Below are 23,026 nucleotides of genomic sequence, written 5' to 3'. Positions count from 1 at the left end.
AGTCCGTGCCGCCCAGCGATCCCCGCACACTAACACTATCCTACACACACTAGGGACAATTTTTACATATTACCCAGTCAATTAACCTACATACCTGTACGTCTTTGGAGTACATTTAGGCCCAAACCTCTGGGGAGAGGCAGAAGCCAGACTAGAGCATGGATGGGCTCTCACATGGCCTTTGTTTTCTTCCGGAGAGCCCCCGAAAATAACAATAGAAAGGTCGACACTACATGGTGGCAGAGATACGCCATGCAATCAATTCAGCTGGAGACTCATCAAACTGAAGTGTGGAAGAAGGAACTGCAGATGCCGGTTTACACCAAAGACAGACACAAAAAGCTGGAGTAACTCAGTGGATCAGGCAGCATCTCTGGAGAAAAGGAATAGATGACTTTTCGGGTCGAGACCCTTTGAACTGACCATCAACTGGATATAGACAATAGACAATAGACAATAGGTGCAGGAGGAGGCCATTCAGCCCTTCGAACCAGCACCGCCATTCAATGTGATCGTGGCTGATCATCCACAATCAATACCCCGTTCCTGCCTTCTCCCCATACCCCCTTTAAGGGGGTACTCCCCATACTATCTTTAAGAGCTCGATCTAACTCTCTCTTGAAAGCATCCAGAGAATTGGCCTCCACTGCCTTCTGAGGCAGAGAATTCCACAGATTTACAACTCTCTGACTGAAAGTGTTTTCCCTCGTCTCCGTTCTAAATGGCCGACCCCTTATTCTTCAACTGTGGCCCCTGGTTCTGGACTCCCCCAACATTGGGAACATGTTTCCTGCCTCTAGCGTGACCAATCCCTAAATAATCTTATATGTTTCAATAAGATATGGCAGGGTCCATTCTTTCACCATTTGTGGACCACTATGTGAGCTATCCGTTTTGGCCTTTGTGCATTTGGTCCCATTATAAAAATACTTAGGATACTACCGCCATAGTTTTCAGGTCTTGGACATGCTGGTTAAATGACTATGATGTTTTCCTACGTTCTCTCCCAATGTGTGGGAGTTGCTGCTCCTCACGTTCTGGCTCCATTTTAGCCCTATGCTGCTGATTTTTGGGCACCCGGTACAGAGGGGGGAGGGTCGGGAGGAAGGAGGGGGGTCTGTCTCCCTGTCGGTCTGCTCCTGGGCCTGGCCAAGATGGCCGCTCGCGGGTCCAGGCAGCGGGTAGTCGACGGCCACACAGGGGTCGGCTGCCCCGGGCTTACGTCCGTGCCCGCGTGTCCCTGGAGAGGGAACACACACACGCGGTGTCCACGGGGAAGCTGGAGGCCTTCCGTGAGCGCTGGTCGCCGCGGGGGGGTCGAATGTATTCTTGACAAAGTTGGCGGGATTTTAATTTGATAATTGTTGTGTTTTGCACACTGCCGATACAGGCAGCTTTTGATCTGTTCACATTACCACTTTGTATGTTTGTCTTGTTTTTTGGAATAAAGTATTTGAAATAAAAAAAGTGTGTGGGGGTTTTGTTTGGTGCTAAATATGATTGCCTTCCTGCCTAAGACGTTCTGAATTATGCATCAGATATATCAAAACCTCTATTGTAAAGTTCCTCGATTGTGGTCTTGAGCATTAACAATCCTGTTTGCCTTGGGAACAAAGAGGGAAGTGCCGAGAACCCGGCGTGAGGGACCACCTAGAACAACAAGGGGCCATTGGGACCACATCGAACACTTAGGTTAATTCCCGGAATGGCGGGACTGTCGCATGTTGAAAGACTGGAGCGACTGGGCTTGTATACACTGGAATTGAGAAGGATGAGAGGGGATCTTATTGAGAGGGGATCTTATAAAGGGGTTGGACACGCTAGAGGCAGGAAACATGTTCCCAATGTTGGGGGAGTCCAGAACCAGGGGCCACAGTTTAAGAATAAGGGGTAGGCCATTTAGAACGGAGATGAGGAAAAACTTTTTCACTCAGAGTTGTAAACCTGTGGAATTCTCTGCCTCAGTGGAGGCCAATTCTCTGGATGCTTTCAAGAGAGAGTTAGATGGAGCTCTTAATGATAGCGGAGTCAGGGGGTATGGGGAGAAGGCAGGAACGGGGTACTGATTGAGAATGATCTGCCATGATCACATTGAATGGCGGTGCCGGCTCGAAGGGCCAAATGGCCTCCTCCTGCACCTATTGTCTATTGTAATTTTGTAAGCACCCTATACCCTGTGTGTGGTACACAAAACAAAGAGCTTTACTGTGACATGCCACACGTGATGATAATAAAGCACCATTCAGTATCATACAGATTGGTGAACACATCCTTTCTTCGCAGCGTCAAGAGGCACAGTTCCTTAGGAAGGTGTTAATTAGTGTTGGTCGTGTTGCCCATACCAATAGACTTAGTTAAATGGACAAAATGAATGTTGTGGAGCCAGTCAGGAAACTGTTGCTCCCCGTGTTGATAAATTGGTCAAATTATACAAGAAATAGCTCCATTAAGGGCCCATCACAAGTGTAGTTTGCATCCCTCACCTGCATAGTAACCTGGGGTGGCAATAACCATTAAAAAAAACCAACAGAAGAACTTTTAGCTATTCCAATTCTAAATGAGGTTTACGGATCTCATTGATTCATATAAATAACAAGGGGCAGGGAGAGGATGTCATTTAATTTCTCACCGTCATATCGAGCTTTTCGACTTGCATGTGCAGAATTCATTTTGCGCAAAATCGACAAAGAGAACCAGAAGACGCGAACATCAGGTGAAAAAGCACAAAACCTGAACATGACTCAAGCATTCATATTTTGTAATATGCAGCATTATTGGCTGATGGCGAAGACTGCCACCTAGTGAAGTAAACAGAACCTACGAAAACAATCCCAATAAAATTGGACCCGTCCCAATTTGTCCCCGGTTCTGCAGGTAACGGCATTATGGATTTCAGGACCAAGAGAAAACCCGCTGGTTTCAGCCTTTCAATGGAATGAGCACCTTGTGTTTGGAGCATTTGGAGGCGATTGGTCTGAAGAAGGGTCTCGACCTGAAACGTCACCCATCAGAGATGCTGCCTGAACCGCTGGGAGGTGGGGGTAGGGGAGGGGGGGGGGGCATGGTTTCTTGGAAAATCCCTGTTCTTGGGCAAAAGGCGGAAGGAAATGGTGGGCAGTGCTCAGCATTATTGGATGTCTCCGTTCACTTGCCGATGTCTTCTGGAAGATGCAACAACGTTCCGTTCCACGTCTTCCTTTGCATTGGCCAGGCTCTCAAAGATTCTTTCCACATGATCCGTTGTACACCTTCCAATTTGGCAAACTGCTTCTGACTGCTCACTTTGTCACTGGAGAAACTAGTTTGGGTGACTCTTTTTTCAGAAGATATCTCCCCAGCTTGCAAGGGTGCTGCTGAATTTATGGTCACAGATAAATTAACAGTGAATCCCAATGCCATTTTGACCTCTCTGTTTTTGCTTCCACAGCCTGGTTTACCAAAAATGTCTACATTTGCTCCAGATGTTGTCTCACCGCCATCCACTGCAGAAGGGGGAAGAGTCATTGAGTCATACAGTGTGGAAACAGGCCCTACCTGCCCACACCGGCCAACATGTCCCAGCTACACTAGTCCCACCTGCCTGCGTTTGGCCCATTTCCCGCCAAACCTGTCCTATCCATGTACCTGTCTAAATGTTTCTTAAACGTTGCGATAGTCCCAGCCTCAACTACCTCCTCCAGCAGCTTGTTCCATACACCCACCACCCTTTGTGTGGAAAAAGTTACCCCTCAGATTCCTATTAAATCTTTCCCCCTCCCCATCCTTCAACCTATGTCCTTCCTTATTTCTGTCGTTAATTGAATGACTTCCTTCCTTCATAAGTTAATTCTATGATTATCCAGCATCCCATACTGGATAAAATGCCTTTTACAGCAGCAACAACAACGGGCGGCACGGTGGCGCAGCGGTAGAGTTGCTGCCTTACAGTGAATGCAGCGCCGGAGACTCAGGTTCGATCCTGACTGCGGGCGCCGTCTGTACGGAGTTTGTACGTTCTCCCCGTGACCTGCGTGGGTTTTCTCCGAGATCTTCGGTTTCCTCCCACACTCCAAAGACGTACAGGTATGTAGGTTAATTGACTGGGTGAATGTAAAAATTGTCCCTACATTTTGTGTCGAATTTTTTAACTTTCTTTAAAGGATGTGGGCATCATTGGTAGTGCCTGCATTTATTACCCATCACCATTGCCCTTGAGAAGTTAGCGGTGAACCACTTTCTTAAGCTAATGCCGTTCAGTTTAGTTTAGTTTAGTTTAGTTTAGTTTAGAGATACAGCGCGGAAACAGGCCCTTCAGCCCACCGGGTCCGCACCGACCAGCGATCCCCGCACATTAACACTATCCTACACACACTAGGGACAATTTACACTTTTACCAAGCCAATGAACCTGCAAACATGTACGTCCTTCGAGTGTGGGAGGAAACCAAAGATCTCGGAGAAAACCCACGCGGGTCACGGGGAGAACGTACAAACTCCGAGCAGGCAGCACCCGTGGTCGGGATGGAACCCGGGTCTCCGGCGCTGCGTTCACTGTAAGGCCGCAACTCTACCGCTGCGCCACCGTGACCGCCCGAAATTGTCTCCTGTACCGAGGTACAGGGAAAAGCTTCCTGTTGCGTGCCAACCAGTCTGGCAGCAAGTCTACTGCTCGCCACCCTGCCACTGTTATATGGTGAAGGTGCTCCCACGGTGCTGTTGGGGAGGAGGTTTGAGCGTTTACATGGTGACAATGAAGGAATGGTGATACACATTAAAGTCACCATGGTGTGTCATTTGGAGGGGATGTTGTAAATAGCTCTGTTCCATGCGCCTTCTGCCTTGTCCTTGATGGTAGAGGTCAGGGTTAGGGAGTGTTGTAGGAATAGCCTGGGTCAGTAACTGCTGTGCATTTTGTAGACGGTAAACACTGTTGGTGGAGATAGATGCTTCGGGTAGACACAAAATGCTGGAGTAACTCAGCGGGTCAGGCAGCATCTGTGGAGAACATGGATAGGTGACGTTTCACAGAGTGCTGGAGTAACTCAGCGGGTCAGGCAGCATCTGTGGAGAACATGGATAGGTGACGTTTCACAGAGTGCTGGAGTAACTCAGCGGGTCAGGCAGCATCTGTGGAGAACATGGATAGGTGACGTTTCACAGAGTGCTGGAGTAACTCAGCGGGTCAGGCAGCTTCTGTGGAGAACATGGATAGGTGACGTTTCACAGAGTGCTGGAGTAACTCAGCGGGTCAGGCAGCATCTGTGGAGAACATGGATAGGTGACGTTTCACAGAGTGCCGGAGTAACTCAGCGGGTCAGGCAGCATCTCTGGAGAACATGGATAGGTGACGTTTCACAGAGTGCTGGAGTAACTCAGCGGGTCAGGCAGCATCTGTGGAGAACATGGATAGGTGACGTTTCACAGAGTGCCGGAGTAACTCAGCGGGTCAGGCAGCATCTCTGGAGAAAAGGAATTGGTGACGTTTCGGGTCGAGACCCTTCCTCAGACTGAAGAAGGGCCTTGACCCATAACGGTTCTAGTCTCAGTCTGAAGAAGGGTCTCGACCCAAAACATCACCTATTCCTTGTCCCCAGTTAGATGGAGTTCTTGTGGTCAAGGCGGTTCAGTGGTGCACCAAAGGAATAGGTGACGTTTGGGGTCGAGACCCTTCTTCAGACTGAGAGTCAGGGGAGAGAGAAACTAGAAGCAGGAATAGGTACAGAACAAACCAGTGCCGGCACCGATGGCTCAGGAAAGGTGGAGCCCACAATGGTCCATTGTTGGCTGTGGAAGAGGAGACAATGAAGGGATACGAACAGTGGAATCGGCAGGATGACTTGGGTTGGGGAGGGGCGGAGAGAGAGGGAAAGCAAGGGTTACTTGAAATTAGAGAAATCAAGAGTCACACCACTGGGGTGTAAGCTGGCCAAGCGAAATATGAGGTGCTGTTCCTCCAATTTGCTTCGGGTGGTGGACGGGTTGCCAATCGGGTCGAGGCCCTTCAGGGCGGCACGGTGGCGCAGCGGGAGAGTGGCTGCTTTACGATGCCAGAGACTGAGGTTCGACCCTTACTACGGGTGCGGTCTGTACAGTGTGTTGTAAGGCAGCAAATCCACCTCTGCGCCATCCTTTATACCATCCTTATTTTCATTGCAAGCCTCTCCAGCAGGGCAGCATCAAAGGCTACATTGCAACATAAAAGCACAGCCCATTCACTGTCTTATCACTTGCCAGCTCCTCTATCACACCCTCAAAGAAAGCACGAAGATTAGATTGGAAAGATTTAGATTGGAAGAAGAAATTCATTCATTCAATTCAATTCATTCCCTTCAAGAAACTGCATTTGCCCCTCTCTTATTATTCCAACATGCTTTCTCAAAGTGTTTCCAAACCTTTATCTGCACTGAATATCAAATGTTCTCTTTTTCTGGACCATATGTAGTTCATGAGTTCATAAGTTCTCGGAGCAGAATTAGGTCATTAGGACCATCAGATCGACTCCGCCATTCAATCACGGCTGATCTATCTTTCCCTCCCAACCCCGTCCTCCCGCCTTCCCCCCATAACCCCCGACACTTACTAGCAATTTTAAAAATAGACGGTAACATCTGACTTTCTCCACTCCCGCACTTTGCCAGTAGACATTAATCCTTGGAACTTTGTACAAGAATTCATGCAGTCTCTTTTCTTATTTTCTTAAGGATCCTCAGATGAAACTCATCTGGCCTCAAGGGGTTATTTACATTGAGTTGGCATGGCTGTTTAGCACCTAAGGCAGCAGCAATATGAATAACTAGACCAAGTTTACCCGTTGGGCCCAAACCTCTCCTGCATTGGTGCAGCACCCTCCCCTCCCCCTCCCACCCTCCTCTTCCCCCCTCCCCCCCTCCCCACCCCTCCACCCCCTTCCCCTCCACCCCCTTCCCCTCCCCCTGCCCTCCCCTCCCCTCCCCCCTTCCCCTCCCCACTTCAGCCCCTTCCCCTCCCCCCTTCCTCCTCCCCCTCATCCCCCTCCCTCCCTCCCTCCCTCCCTCCCTCCCTCCCTCCCTCCCTCCCTCCCTCCCTCCCTCCCTCCCTCCCAAGGAGATAGATTTAAAATTTAAAATGTGAATACCTTTAACAATATAACACCGATTTCAATGAAACTTCTTCCATTCGCACCAAAGGGACGACGGTGAGTTAGGTGGGCCTAAAATTGTCGCACTATCGTGCACCGTTTTGGTTGTAGTTCAGGAACAAACAAACAAACAAACGAGAGTTTTAGTATATAGATGACACAACTTATCCTGTAGTACCTTACGGATTTTTTGGGGATAAATTCTTACCCTTCTCCTTGGTAAAACAGAGACAAAGAAATGACTTAACACTCGTTCAGCTGCCTCATGCTCTCCGTAGCCCATTTTCAGCAACTCCACTCCATTTTAGTTTAGTTTTAGTTTAGAGACACAGCGCGGGAACAGGCCCTTCGGCCCACCGGGTCCGCGCCAACCAGCGATTCCTGCACTCCAACACAATCCTACACACACTAGGGACAATTAACAATTTTACCGAAGCCAATCAACCTACAAACCTGCACGTCTTTGGAGCGTGGGAGGAAACCGGAGCGCCCGGAGAAAACCCACGCAGGTCACGGGGAGAACGTACAAACTCCGCACAGATAGCACCCGTAGGTAGGATGGAACCCGGGTCTCTGGCGCTGTGAGGCAGCAACTCTACCGCTGTGCCACCGTGCCTCAATTCCTCATTCGTGTTAATATAAGGAAAGAAACTTGCATTATTTACACAGCAAGTGTGTATAGTCTGGGTAAAACTGCAAAGGTCTAACCTGATCCCTTTGAACAATAACATAACAAGCTATTTGCTTTTCAACATTTTATCTTTGAGCAAAGATAGAATAGGGCTTCCTGTGTGAGGAAGTTACCGAATGAAGATGAACAAACTATCTTCCGCTTGGCCAATGAAACCACTAAGAAGGTATTTGGCTTCAGATATGCAATCCCTCTGTCAGAAATTCCTCTTCTTTGAAGTCTTAAACAGCATGACACGAAAAGCTGAAGTAATTGGCCCGTTCTTCATAGATGTTACTCAATCGCTAAAGAACAAAGACATCATTTTATTTTGGACGAGGTTAATTCATTCTCAGAACTTTTGCTCTTCCTGGCCCCCCCACCTCCCTACACTTCTGCAAGTGTTGCCATGCCAACACAGGAAGTCAACAAACCTCAAACCATGCAGTTATGATAGAAGGTAGACACAGAAAGCCGGAGTAACTCAGCGGGACAGGCAGCATCTCTGGAGAGAAGGAATGGGTGACGTTTCGGGTCGAGACCCTTCTTTAGTCCGTGTCACCCATTCCTTCTCTCCGGAGATGCTGCCTGTCCTGCTGAGTTACTCCCACTTTACTCCCACTGCTGACAATCTAGATGCACATAGCCTCTTGCCCAAAGTAGGGGAATCGAGAACCCGAGGACATAGGTTTAAGGTGAGGGGGGATAGATTCAATAGGAACCAGAGGGGTAACTATTTCACACAGAGGGTGGTGGGTGGGTGGACCCAGCTGCCAGAGGAGGAAGTTGAGGCAGGTACAGTCACAACGTTTAAGAACTATTTAGACAGGTACATGGATAGGACAGGTTTTGAGGGATATGTGGCAAATGTAGGACCAGTGTAGATGGGACATGTGGGCAAGATGGGCCGAAGGGCCTGTTTCCACGCTGTAAGACTCTATGACTCTCTAGACCCTGATTTATTTGATGCATATCACCATTTTTATAGGAGCAGATGGGGATATTTTTATGGATATGCTACGTCATGTAGAAATACATACTGATTCAAACAGAATAGAGATCAACTATCCATATAACCATATAACCATATAACAACTACAGCACGGAAACAGGCCCGTTCGGCCCTACCAGTCCACGCCGACCACTCTCTCTGACCTAGTCTCATCTACCTGCTCTCAGACCATAACCCTCTAATCCCCTCTTATCCATATACCTATCCAATTTACTCTTAAATAATAAAATCGAGCCTGCCTCCACCACTTCCACCGGAAGCCCATTCCATACAGCCACCACCCTCTGAGTAAAGAAGTTACCCCTCATGTTACCCCTAAACTTTTGTCCCTCAATTCTAAAGCTATGTCCCCTTGTTGGAATCTTCCCCACTCTCAAAGGGAAAAGCCTACCCACGTCAACTCTGTCCGTCCCTCTTAAAATTTTAAAAACCTCTATCAAGTCCCCCCTCAACCTTCTACGCTCCAAAGAATAAAGACCCAACCTGTTCAACCTCTCTCTGTAGCTTAAGTGCTGAAACCCAGGCAACATTCTAGTAAATCTCCTCTGTACCCTCTCCATTTTGTCGACATCCTTCCTATAATTTGGCGACCAGAACTGCACACCATACTCCAGATTCGGCCTCACCAATGCCCTGTACAATTTTAACATTACATCCCAACTTCTATATTCGATGCTCTGATTTATAAAGGCAAGCATACTAAACGCCTTCTTCACCACCCTATCCACATGAGATTCCACCTTCAGGGAACAATGCACAGTTATTCCCAGATCCCTCTGTTCCACTGCATTCCTCAATTCCCTACCATTTACCCTGTACGTCCTATTTTGATTTGTCCTACCAAAATGCAGCATCTGAGAGAAGAGCGGAGTTAGAGAAATTAGCAGGATATTTCTGCAAAAGAGCTGGCACAAGCACAGCGGGCACATCGATCTCTGTGAATGAACTTCCATCAAAGTGTACGCTTGGAAAATTCTTCCACACTTCCGATGTGATGCTTGAAATCCACTGCTGCCATTGGCGATAATAAACAGTGGTAGATCTGGGTCACCTCTGGACAAAGCCCTGTCCTCCATACGGATGCCTTCATTATTTTGCTTTTGGTGAGGCGCCTTGAATCTGGCCAGACCTCCAGCGTGGAAAAGCCGCCGTTTGCCCGAGATACTAAAAGCCATAGATGCCTGCATCGGTATGCTCAAGTGGGTAGCAAAGCTCCCATCAAAATGTTTGTTCCCCTCGAGTTTTAGCCAATATTTATTCCTCTAAAACAAATTATCTGGTCATTTTTCTCCTTTGCTGTTGTTGGCATCTCGCGGCGTGCAAGAATTGGCTGCACATTTCTCCGTATTACAACAGTGACTTTGCCTCAGAAATACTGGACTGACTGTGAATCATTTTGAGACTTCAGATGGAGGAGAACGCTGTAATGGGAGTGCAAGTTCTTTTTCTTTGTCTTGCTACTTAGAGGGAGTACAGAGAAGGTTCACCAGATTGATCCCTGGGATGGCAGGACTTTCATATGAAGAAAGACTGGATAAAATAGGCTTATACTCGCTGGAATTTAGAAGACTGAGGGGGGATCTTATTGAAACATATAAAATTCTTAAGGGGTTGGAGAGGCTAGATGCGGGAAGATTGTTCCCGATGTTGGGGGAGTCCAGAACCAGGGGTCACAGCTTAAGGATAAGGGGGAAGTCTTTTAGGACCGAGATGAGAAAACATTTCTTCACACAGAGAGTGGTGAGTCTGTGGAATTCTCTGCCACAGAAGGTAGTTGAGGCCAGTTCATTGGCTATATTTAAGAGGGAGTTAGATGTGGCCCTTGTGGCTAAAGGGATCAGGGGGTATGGAGAGAAGGCAGGTACAGGTTACTGAGCTGGATGATCAGCCATGATCATATTGAATGGCGGTGCGTACAGGCTCGAAGGGCCGAATGGCCTACTCCTGCACCTATTTTCTATGTTTCTATGCTATTGGTGAGGGTCTCTACGAAAAGTTTAGGAATGTGTGGTAATTATAGTTTTGTTTGCTGCTTCATTTGAAGATATCTAGGAAAGATTCTGAGGAGTGTAAAGAAATATTTATCTTAATGCAGGAGTCTATAACCAAGGGCCATCGGTTTAAGGTATAGGGTAGGAGATTTAGAAGGGACCAAGCTAAAGTCATTGTACAAATTCACTCCCACAGCCAACAATGGACCATTGTGGGCTCCACCTTTTCTTGATCATCGTTGCCTTATGCTTATCTTTCATTCATTTCTTCTATAGACAATAGACAATAGACAATAGACAATAGACAATAGACAATAGACAATAGGTGCAGGAGGAGGCCATTCAGCCCTTCGAGCCAGCACCGCCATTCAATGCGATCATGGCTGATCACTCTCAATCAGTACCCCGTTCCTGCCTTCTCCCCATACCCCCTCACTCCGCTATGCTTAAGAGCTCTATCCAGCTCTCACTTGAAAGCATCCAACGAACTGGCCTCCACTGCCTTCTGAGGCAGAGAATTCCACACCCTCGCCACTCTCTGACTGAAAAAGTTCTTCCTCATCTCCGTTCTAAATGGCCTACCCCTTATTCTTAAACTGTGGCCCCTTGTCCTGGACTCCCCCAACATTGGGAACATGTTTCCTGCCTCTAATGTGTCCAATCCCCAATCTCAGTCTGAAGAAGGGTCTTGACACCTATTTTTTTTCTCCAGAGATGATGCCTGACCCACTGAGTTACTCCAGCTTTTTTTGTCCAGTTTTTTGTTAATACGCTAAGCTTTCTGTTTGGTCCTTAGATTTCAGACTTTAGAGATACAGCGTGGAACCAGGCACTTTGACCCACCGAGTCCGTGCCGACCAGCAACCACCCTGTACTCCAGCACACCATTCTCCTGCCTGCTCCCCATTACCCCTGACACCTGCACTAACCATAGTATTAATCAATTGATTCATACAAAAATTTACTTAAGGCGTGCAGGAAGGAACTGCAGATGCTGGTTTACACCGAAGATAGACACAAAGTGCTGGAGTAACTCAGCGGGTCAGGCGGCATCTCTGGAGAAAAGGAATAGGTGTTGTTTCGGTCGCGAGAAAGGGTCTCGACCCGAAACGTCACCTGTTCCTTTTCTCCAGCCAATGCTCCTGAGAGGACAGAAGGAATCGGACGGGTGACCTGCTTGAGCTTTTAGACATTACATCAGTGAGGTGCAAGAACTCATGAACCATTTGTGAAGATCATCTGTTAATCAGATACACATAAGGCAAGTGAAAGAAGCAGAAATGCAGATTGTAAATCGAGTTAGCTGGAAACAACAGGGGTGCAGAATGTTGCATCAAGATGCTGAGGGCGGGGGAGGGTGGGGGGGGTGTGGGGGGGGTGGGGGGGGGTGCGTGGGGTTGTGTGGGGGGGAGTGTGGGGGGGAGTGTGGGGGGGAGTGTGGGGGGGAGTGTGGGGGGGAGTGGGGTGGGGGTGGGGGGGGGCGTGGGTGTGGGGGGGTGTGTGGGGGGTGTGGGGGGGACTGTGGGGGGGCTGTTGGGGGGGCTGTGATTCATCAACTGTGAAGCAGAATTTGAAGACTGTTTAATTAACTGCTGGACAATTAGCATAACTAGATGGCTAAACACGGTAATGAGGCAGTAAATACCACGCTGATAAGCCTTTTTTCCGCATGGATAGACTTTATCAATTAGTCCAGAATCACAGCTGATTCCTGTCCAAATGAGTCGTGCTGATGTGTGACTGAATGCGGTCTGGCACTGTGCCACACAGCTCAGTGATAGAGGAAGATTCGAGATGAGGGGGTTCCCCTCATAGGGGGTTATTCAGACCTTCTACCACTTTAGAATACAGATGATTCTATATTCCAGAGGTTATGGATTCTGGGGAGAAGGCAGGGGGAATGGGGTTGGCAAGATAGATCAGCCATGACTGAATGGCGAAGTAGACTGGATGGGCCGAATGGCCAAAGTCTGCTCCTATCACTTTTGAACTTATGAAGATAGAAGAGTACAGCACACAAACTGCTACAAAATGCTGGAGTAACTCAGCGGGTCAGGCAGCATCTGTGGAGAACATGGATAGGTGACGTTTCACAGAGTGCTGGAGTAACTCAGCGGGTCAGGCAGCATCTGTGGAGAACATGGATAGGTGACGTTTCACAGAGTGCTGGAGTAACTCAGCGGGTCAGGCAGCATCTGTGGAGAACATGGATAGGTGACGTTTCACAGAGTGCTGGAGTAACTCAGCGGGTCAGGCAGCATCTGTGGAGAACATGGATAGGTGACGTTTCACAGAGTGCTGGAGTAACTCAGCGGGTCAGGCAGCATCTGTGGAGAACATGGATAGGTGACGTTTCACAGAGTGCTGGAGTAACTCAACGGGTCAGGTAGCATCTCTGGAGAACATGGATAGGGCCGGCAGTAGATGGCTCATTGTTGGGTGGGGAAGGTGTGCTAATGAGTGGGATTGCCAACTGTCCCGTATTAGCCGGGACATCCCGTATTTTGGGCTAAATTGGTTTGTTCCGTACGGGACCGCCCTTGTCCCATATTAGGCCCGGGGGGGGGGGGGGGGGGGGGCTGTAGGCCCGGACACTGTAGGCCCGGACACTGTAGGCCCGGACACTGTAGGCCCGGACACTGTAGGCCCGGACACTGTAGGCCCGGACAGTGTAGGCCCGGACAGTGTAGGAAAAAAACTGCAGATGCTCGTTTAAATCGAAGGTAGACACAAAATGCTGGAGTAACCCGCTGGGGCGGGTCAGGCAACATCTCGGGAGAGAAGGAATCGGTGACGTTTCGGGTCTCGTGTTAGTAGAGGGAAACTGAGTGGGTGACATTGGTGAGGCAGCTACTGTGTACAGTTCAGTTCAGTTTAGTTTATCATCTCGCGTACCGAGGTACAGTAGAAAGCTTTTGTTACGTGCTAACCAGTCTGATTACCCTACTACAGGAAGGATGTCGTTAAACTGGAAAGAGAGCAACAAAAGATTGGAAAGACTAGGCTTGTATTCACTGGAGTTTAGAAGGATGAGAGGGGATCTTATAGAGACGTATAAAATTATAAAAGGACTGGACAAGCTAGATGCAGGAAAACATTTCCCAATGTCGGGGGAGTCCAGAACCAGGGGCCACACAGTCTAAGAATAAAGGGGAGGCCATTTAAAACTGAGGTGAGAAGAGACTTTTTCACCCAGAAAGTTGTGAATTTGTGGAATTCTCTGCCACAGAGGGCAGTGGAGGCCAATTCACTGGATGAATTTAAAAAAAGAGTTAGATAGAGCTCTAGGGGCTAGTGGAATCAAGGGTTATGGGGAGAAGGCAGGCACAGGGTACTGATTGTGGGTGATCAGCCATGATCACAATGAATGGCGGTACTGGCTCGAAGGGCCAAATGGCCTCCTCCTGCACCTATTTTCTATGTTTCTATGTTTCTAAAAGACATAAGAGGATGTTACCAGGTCTAATGGTTTGAGTTGTAAAGAGAGACTGTAGAGGGTGGGGCTTTTTTCTCTGGAGCTTCGGAGACTGGGGGGGACCTTTACAGACATTTATAAAATCATGAATCTCATTCCCAAATTCCAGATGTTGTCTTCCCAACCGGATGGGAAGTGAATACTGCCTCATTCTTATCTGTTAGACACCCTCTTGTGGACACAGCCCAGACCATCACACAAACCAACCTCCCTTCCATTGACTCCATCTACACCTCACGCTGCCTCGGCAAGGCCAGCAGCCCAGACCATCACACAAACCAACCTCCCTTCCATTGACTCCATCTACACCTCACGCTGCCTCGGCAAGGCCAGCAGCCCAGACCATTACACAAACCAACCTCCCTTCCATTGACTCCATCTACACCTCACGCTGCCTCGGCAAGGCCAGCAGCATAATCAAGGACCAGTCTCACCCCGGTCTCTCCCTCTTCTCCCCTCTCCCATCGGGCAAGAGGTACAGAAGTGTGAAAACGCACACCTCCAGATTCAGGGACAGTTTCTTCCCGGCTGTTATCAGGCAACTGAACCATCCTACCACAACCAGAGAGCAGTCATAGGGTCATAAGTGATAGGAGTAGATTCGGCTCATCAAGACTGCTCCGCCATTCAATCATAGCTCTCCCTCCTAACCCCATTCTCCTGCCTTCTCTCCAGTAGTCTTGAACTACTATATACTTCATTGGAGACCCTCGGACCATCTTTGATCGGACTTTACGGGACGTTATCTTGCACTGAACGTTATTCACGTAACTCCCTTTATCATGTATCTGCACACTGTGGACGGCTTGATTGTAATCGTGCATTGTCTTTCCGCTGACTGGTCAGCACGCAACCAAAGCTTTTCACTGTACCTCGCTCGGTACACGTGACATTAAACTAAACGCAAACTCAAACTGAATTCAACTCTTCTTTTTATCACGTGCTTAAAAAAATAACAATCGTAAATTTCAGGGGGCGGCACTGCCAGATCCTGACTACGGGCGCTGTCTGTACGGAGTTTGTACGTTCTCCCCGTGACCGTGTGGGTTTTGTCCGGGTGCTCTGGTTTCCTCCCACACTCCAAAGACGTACAGGTTTGTAGGTTAATTGGCTTCGATAAAATTGTAAATGGTCCCTAGTGTGTGTAGGATAGCATTAGTGTGCGGGGATCGCTGGTCGGCGGTGGGCCGAAGGGCCTGTTTACGTACTGTATCTCTAAACTAAACTAGTGTGAACAGGTGATCGCTGGTGGGCGTGGACCCGGTGGGCCGAAAGGCCTGTTTACACACTGTATCTCTAAACTAAACTAGTGTGAACAGGTGATCGCTGGTGGGCGTGGACCCGGTGGGCCGAAAGGCCTGTTTACACACTGTATCTCTAAACTAAACTAGTGTGAACAGGTGATCGCTGGTGGGCGTGGACTCGGTGGGCCGAAAGGCCTGTTTACGCACTGTATCTCTAAACTAAACTAAACTAAATTAAACTATAACGAGTTAATGTTTTGAATGAAAATAATCATTTTAAAGCCTCTAAGGTCTTTTTCCACATCACAGCCATGACAGTTCATTTCTTGCGTTGGAAGGAACTGCAGATGCTGGTTTATACCGAAGACAGACACAATAAGCTGGAGTAACTCAGCGGGACAGGCAGCATCTCTGGAGAGAAGGAATGGGTGACGTTTCGGGTCGAGACCATTCCTCCTCTCCAGAAATGCTATCTATCCTGCCGATTCATTTCTAGTTCCGAGAGACTCCAAGGTCGATCGTGGAGGGCTGGTAGTTACTGCATCAGGAGAAAAATGGTCCCCGAGACTCGAGTGCTCCCGCCGTGCACTTGAAGGCCATCCGGGGGAATGGTCTGTTCAAAGGGCGCTCTCTGTACTTTGCATTCAATCGCTGCTTCTGTGGGCCCGGCGTGAGCTGGTGCCAGTAATCTTGGATGCTGCTCAGAAGACCAGAGGTATGGCAGGTATGAGATCTGACAGAGAGTCCGTGTCAAGCTGGTGAAAGGCAGGAGCCAGCGGGAACAAACCCCTCTTTGAGCGAGCTCCTGACAGCCCAGGCCTTCCGTCAGCTTAGAAACGAGCCCAGGCAGGGGGAGAAACGGCTGGGGCCGGTGACCTGGCAAGGAAGGACGTTTTATTGCTGAAAGCCCAGCAGTGTGTCGAACAAATACGTGCCTGTTTTGTGTCTTTGGAGGACAGAAATATAAAGCAAATACAGAAACCAAAGGAGGCGAACGGGAGCGTGTGAGGAAAGCAGGCGTGCAGGGAGAAAAATGCACACTTTGCACACTTGCAGAGGATTAACAACCTCAATTAGTGTCGCTCAGGTGAACTGAACGGGTTTTAGGTTCACTGTTCACCGAGGGTAACTGATAGGGGCGGCAACTATCTCACTCCCAAATACGGGACAAAAAGGGTGACGTCACTGCCCCAGCGGCCACGTGCCCCCGCTCCACCAATGGCGGCCGCTGGCTGGCTGAGGTCACGTGGGGCGCGGGGCGGTGACGTCACCTTGTCCCGTATTTGGGAGCGAGGAAGTTGGCAACCCTAGTCGGGACCTACAGCGTCGGGGCCTACAGTATCGGGGCCTACATTGTCGGGGCCTGCAGCGCCCGGGCCTACAGCGCCCCCCCGGGCCTAATAAGGGACAAGGGCGGCCCCGAACGGGACAAACCAATTTCGCCCAAAATACGGGATGTCCCGGCTAATACGGGACAGTTGGCAACCCTAGTAACTGACCTGAGCAAAGGCCTACTTTCACTGGCCTTCCTCAAAATGGCTGCACATACTTTACTTTTTTTCTCTTCACTCACCACCCCCTGAATTCCCTTCCCCCAACCATCACTATCTTCACCTGACTGAGAAACGAGAGTCTGAAGTTTCCCCTTGCAACCGCAGGAGATGCAACACTTGTCCCTGTACCTCCTCCCTCGACTCTATCCCGGGGCCCCAACAGTCCTTTCAGGTGTGGCAGAGGTTCACTTGCACCTCCTCCAACCTCATCTACTGTATCCGTTGTTTAAGGTGTGAACTCTTATACATCGGCGAGACCAAACGCAGACTGACGATCGTTTCACTGAACACCTCCGCTCAGTCCGCCTGGGCCTGCACAATCTCCTGGTTGCCAAACACTTTATCTCCCCCTCCCATTCCCACACTGACCTTTCTGTCCTGGGCCTCCTCCACTGTCAGAGTGAGGCCTGATGCAAATTGGAGAAACAGCACCTCTTTTCTCGCTTGGGCAGCTCGCACCCCAGCCAAATGATTATTGATTTCAAGTCTCTCTCTGTCCCGCCCCCACCCTAGTCCTGGGAGGGTGGGGGAGGGGGGGAAGTATCCAACTTTCCTGGACCACTTGCTTCCAACTGAATGCGTGTTTGTTCCCATTTAGCACAGGAGAATCTGACACCAATTAAATATGTAGCAACATAAAAATGAGAAGCCCTTTTGATGTGGGGAATGTTAAATAATAAACAATGTACTTAAAAATAAATGTACGGCAGAATTTACACAGGAAGGGCGGATGTGGTTCTGTGACCTGTTTGAATGGAGCCTTATAGACAGAGGAAGGGGCAAATCAGACATGAAGCAGAAGGAACCGAATGATGGTGTTGAACATTCGCTGCTGTAATAATTCTTCCACGTTGATATTCACGTTCAGGACAAATTTAAGCAGTCATTTTTCTCCTTAATGGCAAGCTGATATTTTGATTATTTTAGTTTCGCAGCGGTAGAGTTGCTGCCTCACAGCGCCAGAGACCCGGGTTCCATCCTGACCACGGGCGCTGTCTGTACGGAGCTTGTACGTTCTCCCCGTGACCTGCGTGGGTTTTCTCCAGGTGCTCCGGTTTTCTCCCCGCACTCCAAAGACGTTTCAGTCTGTAGGTTAATTGGTCTCTGTAAATCGCAAATTGCCCCCAGTGTGTGTAGGACAGAACTCGCGTAGGGGGGATCGATGGTCGGCACGGACCTGATGGGCAGAATGGCCTGTCTCCGCGCTGTATCTCCAAACGAAAACCTGAAGATGGGCGCAATGGGTTTGAGGCATGTCTGTCCAAGAAAGTGTCAAACAAAGAGGCCATTATTTCATTGCTCCCTGTTGAATTCATATGTGTGTTGTTGTTTGCTGCCGTGTTGAGGCCCAATTAGCCATAGAGTTGCAACGTGTTTGCTCTGCGGTATTTCACAGCGGAACAAATAATTGGAAGAGCAGATGTGCCGTGTCGTCACGGTTACACATTCCCCAGGTCCGGCAACTGTGGTCAAAGAGACAAGCCTCCGAGCACTGAGATAGATGTCCCCAGCCAGCTCCTCTCTGGAAGAATTACTTTGTTACACTTTCCTTCAACATCAAGCTTTGGCACTTTCTCTTACCCCTCACCCTCAAAAAATCAGTCTGTTCGAACTATCCGTTTCTCTCGAACGCTTGGCGCTGGACTCTGTTATAACACATGAGAGGTAACGGTCGGGTAGTCTCTTGCCCAGAGGAGGGCAATCGAGAACCAGAGCACATAGGTTTAAGGTGAAGGGGGAAAAGATTTAATAGGAACCTGAGGGGGTAACTTTTTCACGCAAAGGGTGGTGGGGGTATGGAACGAGCTCGGAGGAGGTAGTTGAGGCAGGAACTATCCCAAAGTTTAAGAAACAGTTAGACAGGTACATGGATAGGACGGGTTTAGAGGGATATGGGCCAAACGCAGGCAGGTGGGACCGGTGTAGATGGGACATGTCGGCCGGTGTGGGCAAGTTGGGCCGAAGGGCCTGTTTCCACACTGTATCACTCTATGACTCTATGACACTCCCTCTGTTACACTCCACCCTTAGTTTAAGATCCTGTTATTTCTCTCTCTGTTACATCCCAAGCTTAGTACAAGATACTTTTCAATTCCTTGTCCTCTTACAGCCCACACTCAATTGTCTCTGTAACAATTCACACCCAGCGTAGGACTGTTACAATGCACTCTCTTTGCTCCACCCTGCCCTCAGCACAGTTTAGGGTAGACACAAAATGCTGGAGTAACTCAGCGGGACAGGCAGCATCTCTGGAGGTGATGTTTCGGGTCAATAGACAATAGACAACAGACAATAGGTGCAGGAGTAGGCCATTCGGCCCCTCGAGCCAGCACCGCCATTCAATGTGATCATGGCTGATCATTCTCAATCAGTACCCCGTTCCTGCCTTCTCCCCGTACCCCCTGACTCCTCTATCCTTAAGAGCTCTATCTAGCTCTCCCTTGAATGCATTCAGAGAATTGGCCTCCACTGCCCTCTGAGGCAGAGAATTCCACAGATTCACAACTCTCTGACTAAAAAAGTTTTTCCTCACCTCCGTTCTAAATGGCCTACCCCTTATTCTTAAACTGTGGCCCCTGGTTCTGGACTCCCCCAACATTGGGAACATGTTTCCTGCCTCTAACATGTTCAACCCCTTAATAATCTTATATGTCTCGATAAGATCCCCTCTCATCCTTCTAAATTCCAGTGTATACAAGCCTAGTCGCTCCAGTCTTTCAACATATGACAGTCCCGCCATTCCGGGAATTAACCTAGTAAACCTACGCTGCACGCCCTCAATAGCAAGAATATCCTTCCTCGAATTTGGAGACCAAAACTGCACACAGTACTCCAGGTGCAGTCTCACTAGGGCCCTGTACAACTGCAGAAGGACCTCTTTGCTCCTATACTCAACTCCTCTTGTTATGAAGGCCAACATTCCATTGGCTTTCTTCACTGCCTGCTGTACCTGCATGCTTCCTTTCAGTGACTGATGCACTAAGACACCCAGATCACGTTGTACGTCCCCTTTTCCTAACTTGGCACCATAAGAGACCCTTCCTCAGCATAGTTTAGTTTAGTTTAGTTTAGTTTAGAGATGTCGTGCAGAAACAGGCCCTTCCGACCAGACCGACCAGCGATCCCCGCACACTAACACTATCCCACACACACTGGGGACAATTTTACATTTATACCAAGCCAATTAACCTACAAACCTGTACGATTTTGGAGTGCAGGAGGAAACCGAAAATCTCGGAGAAAACCCAGGCAGGTCACAGGGAGAACGTACAAACTCCGTACAGACAGCACCCGTAGTAGGGATGGAACCTGGGCCTCTGGCGCTGTGAGGCAGCAACTCTACCACTGCCCCACCGTGCCGCCCATATTATTATTCTCCAAGCTTAGTATAAAATGCTCTTCTGAAACTCTTTCACTATTAAATTCAACCTTCAGTATAAAACAGTTAGAATACACCTTCAGCAACACACAACTCTCTGTGTGAATGTCATAACACTTGCTTTTGCGCCCAATGCTTAGTATAAGACTGTGCTAAACATTCCCTGTTATATCCACTGTTTTAACACTTTCTCCATTACAAACCACCCTCACGACCAGGCAGTTCAAACGCTCCTTCAAAGCACACAAAACTCAATGTAGCACTTAATTACCCTGCCCCCTCCACGACAACCAGAACTCACCATGAGACTCAGTAATAACATTCTCTCTGTTACCACACACCATCAGTGAAAGACTCGGCTCTAATACTCTCTTTGTTACACCTCATGCTCAAAATATGACTATTATGACATACTCTTTATCACATGCTCAATTAAACGCAGCACAACCACTGCGTTACATCCCCCTCAATATAACATACCTCTGAGAGCACCCTTTCTGTTAAGAGTCAAGAGTGTTTTATTGTCATATGTACTGGCAATGGATCAATTTCATCCTCAAGCTTTGACACTGTTATAACGCTCTCTTCCACCCACGCTCAGTGTGTCTCTGCTAAAACATTCACATGTGTCCATTGCACTCATATTTGGCGTTAGACCCTGTTATAACTGCCTCAGTTACACCCACACTCAGTGTAAAACTGGTTTAACGCATACTTGGTACACAAACGTTGTTATAAGCATTCTCTCTGTTACATCCACACTCTCTGTTACATACACACTTTACCCATTCTCTCTGTTACATCCACACTGGGTAGAAAGCTGTTCTAAACTTCGGTGTTGGGTCCCACCTCAGCTTCAGTCTCTGCCCTTCCCTCAGTTGTATCTCTGTTACAGCACCAACTCTTTCACTCCACGCTTACTGTAAAACTTGGTTAAAGCACTCTCTCTGTTACACGCCATGCTCAACGTTACACTTCATGATGACGCTATCTTTTACACTCCACCATCAATATTGCTCCATTATAGCCAAAGATACTAGAGGAGCCAGATGGACCACTCGGCCCTGCACACCGGAGTGCGTCACGGCGGCCATTTTAGTCGGCAGAAACTTGCAGAAACATTTAAAAAGAAAAATAACAAAAATCTGTGAATTGATAGATGAGATCTATTCTGCATTTGAATGGTATCATCACGCATACTGTTCCCCCACAACACTGATTACACTGCGAGAGGCGGGTTTTGCTTACTAAAATGGCTCCTTTGCGTACTACACTTCAGTATAGGCGATTTCAACGGAGTGGTCCATCTTGTTCCTCTAGTATCTTTGATTATCGCACTCCCTCTTTTACACCTCATTTGTACACTCTCCCTTTATGCAGTTCTATCAAGGACAAGCCTCTCTCCAATATGGCACTTTGTTACAACCATGCTTATTAAATGCTATTACAAACACCCTCACTATAATACAATACAATACAATACAATATATCTTTATTGTCATTGTACCCAGGGGTACAACGAGATTGGGAATGCGCCTCCCATACGATGCACTAATTTAGGTAATAAGACTTTGTTATGAATAATTTCCCTGTAACACCATCCCCTTAGTAAGTGTTATAATGTTCTCTTGTTACACACTTTACCCAAAATATTGCCCAATTCTCATGCACTTGTCACACTTCCACCCTCATTCTAAGCCTCAGTTTTAATCTCTCTCGTACCGTCAAACTGAATTTAACTCGTCTATCCTTATACAAGGAGGCCATTTGGCCCATTGGGTCAATACCGATCGTCAGAGCAATCTTCACAAGACTATCTTCCTGCTTACTTTGAATTTGTACTTAAAGTGTAAGAAGATAACTGCAGACTGAAGAAGGGTCTCGACCCGAAACGTCACCCATTCCTTCTCTCCTGAGATGCTGCCTGACCTGCTGAGTTACTCCAGCATTTTGTGAATAAATACCTTGAATTTGTACCTGAAGTGTTTGAATATTTTGCCCTGGTCTGGCTGATTTTGGGAGAGCTATGTTGAAATTAGTCAGTGTAATTGTAGCAGAACTCACTGCAGTGGACATGAAAATCAGAGATTCTGTGATACAAGACGATAGAATGTATTGGAGCTTTGGATACAGATAGAGATCAAAAACTAGTCGAGATACAAAGGCCCCATCACAGGTCCTTGAATTAGCACGCCTGAGGTAACTACAAGGTAATGTGTAGAAAGGAACCACAGATGCTGGTATATCATAATAGAAACGTAGAAAATAGGTGCAGGAGTAGGCCATTCGGCCCTTCGAGCCTGCACCGGCATTCAATATGATCATGGCTGATCATCCAACTCAGTATCCCGTACCTGCCTTCTCTCCATACCCCCTGATCCCTTTAGCCACAAGGGCCACATCTAACTCCCTCTTAAATATAGCCAATGAACTGGCCTCAACTACCTTCTGTGGCAGAGAATTCCACAGACTCACCACTCTGTGTGAAGAAATGTTTTCTCATCTCGGTCCTAAAAGACTTCCCCCTTATCCTTAAGCTGTGACCCCTGGTTCTGGACTCCCCCAACATCGGGAACAATCTTCCCGCATCTAGCCTCTCCAACCCCT

Source organism: Rhinoraja longicauda, chromosome 42, assembly GCF_053455715.1.
Source record: "Rhinoraja longicauda isolate Sanriku21f chromosome 42, sRhiLon1.1, whole genome shotgun sequence".
NCBI classification, from domain to species: Eukaryota; Metazoa; Chordata; class Chondrichthyes; order Rajiformes; family Arhynchobatidae; genus Rhinoraja; species Rhinoraja longicauda.
This window is presented reverse-complemented; position numbering follows the sequence as displayed.